Genomic DNA, 8,686 nt, shown 5'->3' with positions numbered 1-8,686 from the left:
AATAGGAAATGTTCCATCCACCAAAATATAATCTGAATAATACATTATCTCCAAATTACTTTCTGTTGTTATAACTATACAACTGCCTGCTGGACAGCCAGCCCCAGTATGATCAACAAGAAATTCCCCATTTTTAATTGGTAGGTGTCTAGGTCTCAAATCTGCTAGGGTACTTATATCTGACACAATACTCTTCTTCTTTGTTCACCTAACCCGGCTAACTACTTGTTTCAATGCTAAAGTGTTTGGTAGTATGTTAACAACACTTGTCGGAGTTTCAGCCAATGTTTCACTGACAGCCTTACAAGGGTCTTCTACAAACATTTCTACCCTTCTTTTCAACTTTTCCCTAATGTCCTGTACGGCAGCTTTCACAGTATCTGGACCATAGAAATGTCCTGTACTCTTGATAAGCATGTGACCTTCATCAGTTAGAGTTGCGACACATCTTCCTCTACACTTATCTCTGAGCTTTCTATAACAACACCGGTATGTCCTCTCATTCACAGATTTCTCTGACGTATTGAAATCCGTCCATACATAACATATCTTTCCTCTTTTGAGTGCAGATAGTGCCATATATTTCACCAAGCTTTCCTGGCACGAATCCTGTCTCTTCAGTGGAAGCTGAAATAGTACTACAACAAAACATATATTACACAATGTTACAGGGTTATACCTACTATTTGCTGTTAGTTCTCCCATTGTCGGTGTTATATGGGCACATACCTTGCCATTTCCATATTCAGTGTTTGTATGTTCCAGATTCTTACTTAGAAAACCAATTTGAGTGCTGTACGTGATATCACTCACAGCTGCGAATCCTACGATGAGTATTACTAGTTTCCCAGTTTACATTTGTCACCATCGTGATGTAAGTGCGCATTTCGTATGTCCCATTCCGGATTGTCGTGTTTCTTAAGGTTGAATCAATGTATTTTTTTGCTATTTGGCCAGTCGATAATTAGAAAGATGTGTTATTTGTGTTCGACCCTACGTTAGTCAGACATACATCCTTCGACTAATTCAACATAAACCTATATATATATATATATATATATATATATATATATATATATTTTTTTTTTTATGCACAACCGTATATCATCACATAAATGTAACATATTTGTATTCAAATGCATTTCTATATATACATATGTTTATGCTTAGTCATACCTCTGGATTACATGTAGATAAATATTTCCACTTACACATATAGTCCTTCTTGCATTTACTTGTAGTTCTGGAATATTTCTATAATTTGTGTTTAAAACTACTTTCTCATTTGATTAAAACAAATAGAAATGTATACTTTAGAACTATAGCCATCACATTGCCACCTGATCTACCCACTGAGTTAGCTGGTCAGGTCTATGCTTCTGACGGTCATCATACCTGTGCTGGCACATTGGGCCACAGTGGGTGAACCCTGTTGGGGCTAACAGGTACTCAACTAAATTTTAGTAGATGTCAATTTTCTTCCAGACACAGGACCTGATCTTATCTAGGTACAAATCCCTAAGAAGACAGACCATTATATTGGTCTCTTTGTCCGATCAACTCAGAGCCTGTTCTTGTACCCCTAGAGGTACTGCCATCATTAGAAGTGCCAGTACTAGAAAAAGGAATCTAAGAGCAGGTCTGTGGCTCAAAGGTTTAGAAGCACACCAACTAGGAAGTGACATCACCATGACCAGACCCAGTTTACAAGTAGGGGCCTGTTCTTATTGGCAAGTTTGTTTTTAACATGAATGCTTTGTTGCATAGTTTTTTTCAAGGAATATATTCACATTACATTGACTTGATAGATTGAAGTCAGTAAGGAAATCATCACATTTACTTTTACATGTTACAGCTTTTGTGCCTTGTCCTTGCTATTTTTTTAGAGCATTACAGTTGAACGTCACACATGAATCATTGCTTTTTTTCACATACTTTGCAGTATAGCAGCTGTATAACTTCTTGTTTTTTTTTTTTTTTTGTTTGTTTTTCTTTTCAGAATACAGAAATCTTCCTGTGAGTGTCAGTATAAACTTTTGATAAATGCTGAGTGATTTGAGGTAATAAGGTTTGCCAGAGTGTGCTGGAAGGGTATGGATTATGCTCCATGGATGTACAAACTGATAAGTATAGGACTCCATTTTTTTCCATTTTAATCATTGTTGCATCAGAGAGTAACTGATGTTGTTTACATGTTCCCAAAGACTGATGGAGATTGTGTTAGACTCTGAAATCACCAGCTGTGCATTCACAAGTACCTGAGGCCTGCTCACACAGAATGGCTGCCATACATTTTTAATATTACTATGATTCATAGAGATATTCATAAAAGGTCCTGATCTGTATACAAAGTGTGTAAATGACCCTACATTAACACAAATAAGTTTAAGAATGGCATATTAACTTGAGAATAACCAAGTGAGGCAGCAAATGGTTTAGGAAGTAACATATTTTGTAAGGTAAGCAAAACATATTAAAAGTATTAGACGTTATTAGCAAACACTTCATACTGACATTACATGCAGCACTATGGAATGTGGAAAGAAAGCTGGATGTCATAACATAAAACTACAATAACTAACACCATTACTGCTCTATTTATTACCATTTTTACAACGGGCAATTACCTAGATCATACAAGTAGTAATACAATAGTCCAAAAACAGAGGAGACTCAACACGACCAATTAAAATAATAAAAAAATCTTTAATACTGCAGCAAGTAAGCGCTTTCTCATTTCAAGAACACTTCATCAGACTTAAATAACTGCCATAAAATCAACCCATTTAAATACTATTCAAAAACCACATCCACCAATCAGGAATGTGAATTAATTAATATAATACTAAATCAGCATTCATTAAAGAAAAACACTTATAAATATATTACATCTCTATAAAATTATTACAACACATATGAGATATGTCATACAAAATATATTTTAAAACTAATATCACACTTGTATTTTCTGTGTTATATTAAAAACTCAATGTACATATGAACGTGCTGCCAAAAAATGCTTAAGTGTCACACGTTCATTCAAACCAAGTAGTAATACAAACTACTGAGGGAAAATAAATGAGTATCATGTCATGTAAACAAACACTACTGCCACTTCACCCTCACCACTGCACACATGATGATATTTTTTGCCTCTGAGGCACAAATTATTGTGCATGACAAAATAGAGTAATCTGATGTGCAGTACCTTAATGGAGTACAGCAAGTCAGCTCAAATACATAACAGTTAAAAGTGAGGAAACATTGCATAATATAAAAAAAATGTTACATTTGTATTTAATTGCAAGGTATGAACTCATGTTATACATTGAAATAACACTTCGGTAAATTTACCACTTCAGCAGATTTATAGCCTATATACTTATGTATGCCACCTCCGGTTTCTTTCTTGAGCAAAATACATATAAATGTAATTATTTCTAAAATGATGCTGCATGAAATCACTAAAATGATGTAAAGGAGCAGTCAGAAATAACTTGTATAAACATTTACACCATTAAGTATATGTTAAAAACATTATTTAAAGATACAAGGGAATGTCTGATGAACAATGGCAGTAGGCCATGCAGCACACAGCATAGACAACAAATATCACAGCATGCATCAGTTGCATTTTGTGTGCTTTTACAAGAAAGGAAATACTAACCTGAATGTCATAATCCATAATTATTGATTAGAAGCCACCTGTTTACCTGACCAGGTGTAGGCCATGCAAGAACCTACCACATGGGGTCCCTTTCTATTGTAGCTGTCTGGTCATCATTAGTCATAGTAGGACTGGAACTGAGAACTGCAGTGACAGCATGGGTAATTTCACATCCAGATCAGCACATGATTGTGTTGCACAGAATTAAACATGCAGTAAACACCCTGTACGCATTAACTGGGTCATGCTGAAGGGAACTCTCAGACTCATCCATGCATCTACATCTGCTCTTCATCATTTCAAAGACCCTATCAATGACAGTACTGGTCTGGGACAGGCATATGTTATAAGTATTTTCAGAAGCTCCACTTGGATTTCTCACTGGTAGCATGAGCCATGGCTCCAGTGGATATCCAACATTTCCTGAAAAAAAAAAAGAAGAAGAAAGAAAAGCGTGGGGGGGGGGGGTCAAATTATAGAAAAAATGTGTTTAGTATTAAGCAATACATTTTACTATGATTGACTACTTCAATAAACAAATATCTATCTATATCTATATTTCTAGATGGGATCTATACTGTTGCTCAAAATCACATTTATCCGCAAGGTAAATGGCCGAGCACACTTTTGCAAAAGTGCATTTCTACCGAAAATGCACTTTTGTGAAAGAGAAGTACAAGAAAAAAAAGTAAAAAAACCCAGCAACTGCATGATGGGAGCTGTTGCTTAGATTGTGGTACAGTGGGGATAAGGGAATATTCCCTTTTCCCCACTGTAGTGCAATCTCGAAGTAAGAATTTAAAAGTTGGGGGCATATGGGGTGCAGGGGGGCTTGCCCCCCTGCGTAAATGTGAGCACTGTGTTTTTCTTTTTTTTACTTGTGTAATTTTTTGCACAGTTTAGTAGAAGTGTTTTTTCAGTGAAAAGCACTTTCGCTAAAGTGTGTTCGGCCGTTTTGGTTTCGGTTAAAAGGGCTTCTGTTCAAGAGTCCTAGATCCATATAGATATACTGTATAAATATATATATATATATATATATATATATATATATGTAAAATTTCCACTTACCAATAAAATGATAACTGAGCATCTTAACATGCAGGAAGAGTTGGTAGGCTGAGCTAGTGCACCAGGTATAGAAATTGTGTGGACTGCCAGGATGCTGGGCAGACATGTTGGTGATGCACCCCCATGCATCACATTTTACTTCTCAACTGAACCAATGGTAGCCCTTCCTATGGTACCAATCATTATGTGGACCATATGGGGGTCTAATTGCAATGTGGGTGCAATCTATTGCATTGAATATATCAGAGAAATGTGCCAACCCTTAAAAGGCACTCATAGTCCTGGTTTGTTCCTGAGGGGTCCTCATGCGAACAGTACATGTAGGAACTGTTAAAATATCCTCATGGCAGAAGCCTGTGAGATACCCAATGTGCCTCCAGTTTGTCATTAGAAGTTCCCTGTGCTACTTATAGTGAGGCAATACATACATTTGTATCCTCATGGATAATGAGGCCCCTCTTTCCCCAACTGCCTCTGTGGGGGCCATACATACTCACTAAGTCAATGATCCATATCCACTCTAAATCTGTCAAGTATCTCCTGATTATCAACATTATGTTGAGTTATTCTCTGCCTACATCTCTGTCTCCTTGTGCAGTGAGTAGTGTGCAGGTGATCTTGACTCTGTCAAGACAAGCAGCTCACACTGGAAAATAATAAAACTAGCAGGAAGAGAGACCATCATTGCAGACTGCAAAGCAGATTGAAAAGACATGATTCAACCTTTTATAACGAATCTGTAGATGGTGCAGAATTACATCAAATTCTTACAATGAATAACAAATAGGCTGGAGTAGACATCATTAGCATATTCTGAGACTGAAATGGGTCCAATGGGATCAGTGCTCTATCCCAGTTAAGTAATACGAAATAGATAAATAAATATGTCGTTCTTCATTTAAGTCTTATTATAAACTCATTTGCTAGCACCTATTTGCAGCCATCTTTCTTTGGCATAAATGGCTTCTATGAATCTTGCCTTTGCTGTAGAAATGTGTGAACAATGCACATAGACTTTGTGTGGCTGCATAATGACTATAAATACAACCCTTACTTCTTTTTTTTCTTCCTTTTTATAACAGAATGAGCCAATGCATCATATATCCACATCATACAACCAAACGGCTAGTGAACATTTTCCTCCTACTCTGCTGTGATGTCATATATTGTAAGAGGATATTGTGGTAACATTTTCCTCCTACTCTGCTGTGATGTCATATATTGTAAGATGATATTGTGCTGTGATGTCCTATATTGTAAGAGGATATTGTGCTGTGATGTCCTATATTGTAAGAGGATATTGTGCTGTGATGTCATATATTGTAAGAGGATATTGTGCTGTGATGTCCTATATTGTAAGAGGATATTGTGCTGTGATGTCATATATTGTAAGAGGATATTGTGGTTAGCCACACAGACATCAATGACATGAAAAGTTTGTGTCAGGTGTTAGGGATGGGGAATATAATGCAAATATCATAAAAGGGTTAATGTAGCTCAGTAGAGCACATATTTTAGAGAATAAAATATAGATAAGAAAAAAATGCTGTGAGTTTCAGGGAGCAATTTTCAGAACAGCCAAATACAGTTATCAGTGTATCTTATTTTCTCAGGGGTGAGCCTACAGTGCAGCTTATCATCTGACCATAAATTAGTCTCCTTCATAATAAAACTGAAACCAGAGATCTCTTACACCCAAGGCAACTTTATAAATTTCTTTAAAATAAACTACCCACTCCGAAGAGACAAATTGAGAAGCTTCACATCCCCCAAACACAGTTAACTCCACTGAATACACAGATATGTAATCCACCATACCATAACAGCATGTAAACAGCTGCATTGATGCGGTTGCACCCTGAAGAAACACATGCAGGGCAAACCCCAGAAACAAACCCACAATGTGGAACCATAATATCAACAAGTTTTATAATAAAAGTAAAAGAGTATTGACCAAAAGTAAGAAGATTAATTCCCAAAAAGTTAGAACCTTTGTCACTGAAATAAACAAAACTCAGGAGCTTAATAAAATCCATCAAAGCCAAGTTTGAGGCTAAAATAGCTACCCAAGCCAAAAACAATCACAAGGCATTTTTTAGTTATGTTCGTAATCTCAAAAGCACAATGCAGTAGTGCACTGATCCGATTGTGAATGATGTTACCTGCACTGAGACTGAAGATATAGCTAACCTACTGGCTGACAAATTTTGCTCTAACTTTACCCCTCTCTCTCCCCTTTGTTTGTCCCTCAAGATATACCTGAAACTGTGTCATCTTCAGGTATCACACAAGACCACATCCTAAATGTGCTCTAAAAAGCTAAAAATACTGCATTGATGGGTCCTTATACAAATGTATGTATAGCCCTCACTATACTAAATGCATCTTAAATTAGCCACACCTCTAACAACACTGCTCAGTCTCAACCTCTGTAGGTTCATAGGTTCAAAGGTAGGTACTAGGCTATTGGCCCTAGGGCCGATATAAGCCTAGCCAAAAAGGTACCCTGGCTTTCATCTCCCAAGAAAATTATTTTCCTGTGCTCCTGTCGGGCAGAGCCACAGAGGTGATCCCTGGGGTGAATTTCCTATTTCCCATCCAATCATCAAGATTTTTCTTGAAGAGTGCTAATGAGGAGCTTTGTTTGATACAGATAGGTAGTTTGTTCCAGAGTATGGGAAGTCTCTGGGACAGGAATCTTTATCTCTAGCATGTTCTGTTTATTGTAGTGACAAGGTTTAGGTCCCTAGAGCGTGTAGCTCTGAGGGATTGGGATTTCTTTAAGTGGAGCATGTCCAACAGCTCTGGGTTTGACATAGCTTTGTATGTTAGGCAGAGATTGCCTCTGAGTAGGCGATAAGCGACGGAGTAAAGCTGGGATTTTTTGAGATGGTCTGCGTAGGGCATCTGTTTGAGGCCAGTAATCCTCTTTGTGAGGTATTTCTGCACCTTTTCCAGTTGTTGTAGATGTCTTGTGAGGTACATACCAAAAGGGGCGTTGTACTCTATAATGGGTCTAATGAGTGACGAGTAGAGGTGAACAATGATCTCTTTTTTCTTGGATGAGTAACCTTTTGTGATGAGGTGTGCGATGTAGAAGGATTTCCTGACTACTGTGGTAATGTGATTATCAAATGAGAGACTACTGTCCACCTGTGTCCCAAAGTCTCTTATCACACTTTCAGTGTTAAGTAGACTACCACCTATGTGGTAGCTCATGGGTACAGAGTTTTTACCAAAGGGGGTGACAATGGACTTTTTGGCATTGAGCTTGAGGTCATGGCTTTGACACCAGGCATTTGCCACCATGAGGCCCTTTTGTAGGATGTCCACATCATTAGGAGTTTCAATTATGGCTCCTAGTTTGCAGTCATCTGCGAACTTCATTAGACAAACACCTTCTGTGTTAGCCTGTACTTCAGAAAAGTAGATAGCTAACAGGAGAGGACCTAGGACTGACCCCTGTGGTACTCCACTTGTCACTGGTCTGAAGTCGGATTTGGAGTCGCTACTTTCACAGTGTGGGTTTTGTCAATGAGCCAGGTGGCAACCCATCTTGTGACATAGGGATTTATACTTAGTTTAGTGAGTTTATCTATAATTCCAGAGTGGGGAATGGTGTCAAAAGCTTTGGTGCGATATAGATAGGCTGTGTGAACCACCTTACCCTCATCTACGGCTTTGGTAACTGCTTCAAAGAAGTCTATCAGGTTTAGGAGACATGATCTGCCTTTTACAAACCAGAACTGGGTGGGGTCCACAGTTTGGAGATTACCAATGTTTTTGTGTATAAGATCCATGATGATACGTTTCATGGCCTTGCAGACCAGGCTCATTGGGCTAATGGAGCGGTAGTTCCTGGGGTCCTTGGTGGCTCCCCCTTTGTGGAGTGGGATAACCTTTGCTGTGCACCATTCAGTGGGCACAACGCCTGAGGTGAGGCTATGACTG

The sequence above is a fragment of the Protopterus annectens genome, chromosome 5.part0 (assembly GCF_019279795.1).
Source record: "Protopterus annectens isolate FY-2018-M chromosome 5.part0, PAN1.0, whole genome shotgun sequence".
NCBI classification, from domain to species: Eukaryota; Metazoa; Chordata; order Ceratodontiformes; family Protopteridae; genus Protopterus; species Protopterus annectens.
This window is presented reverse-complemented; position numbering follows the sequence as displayed.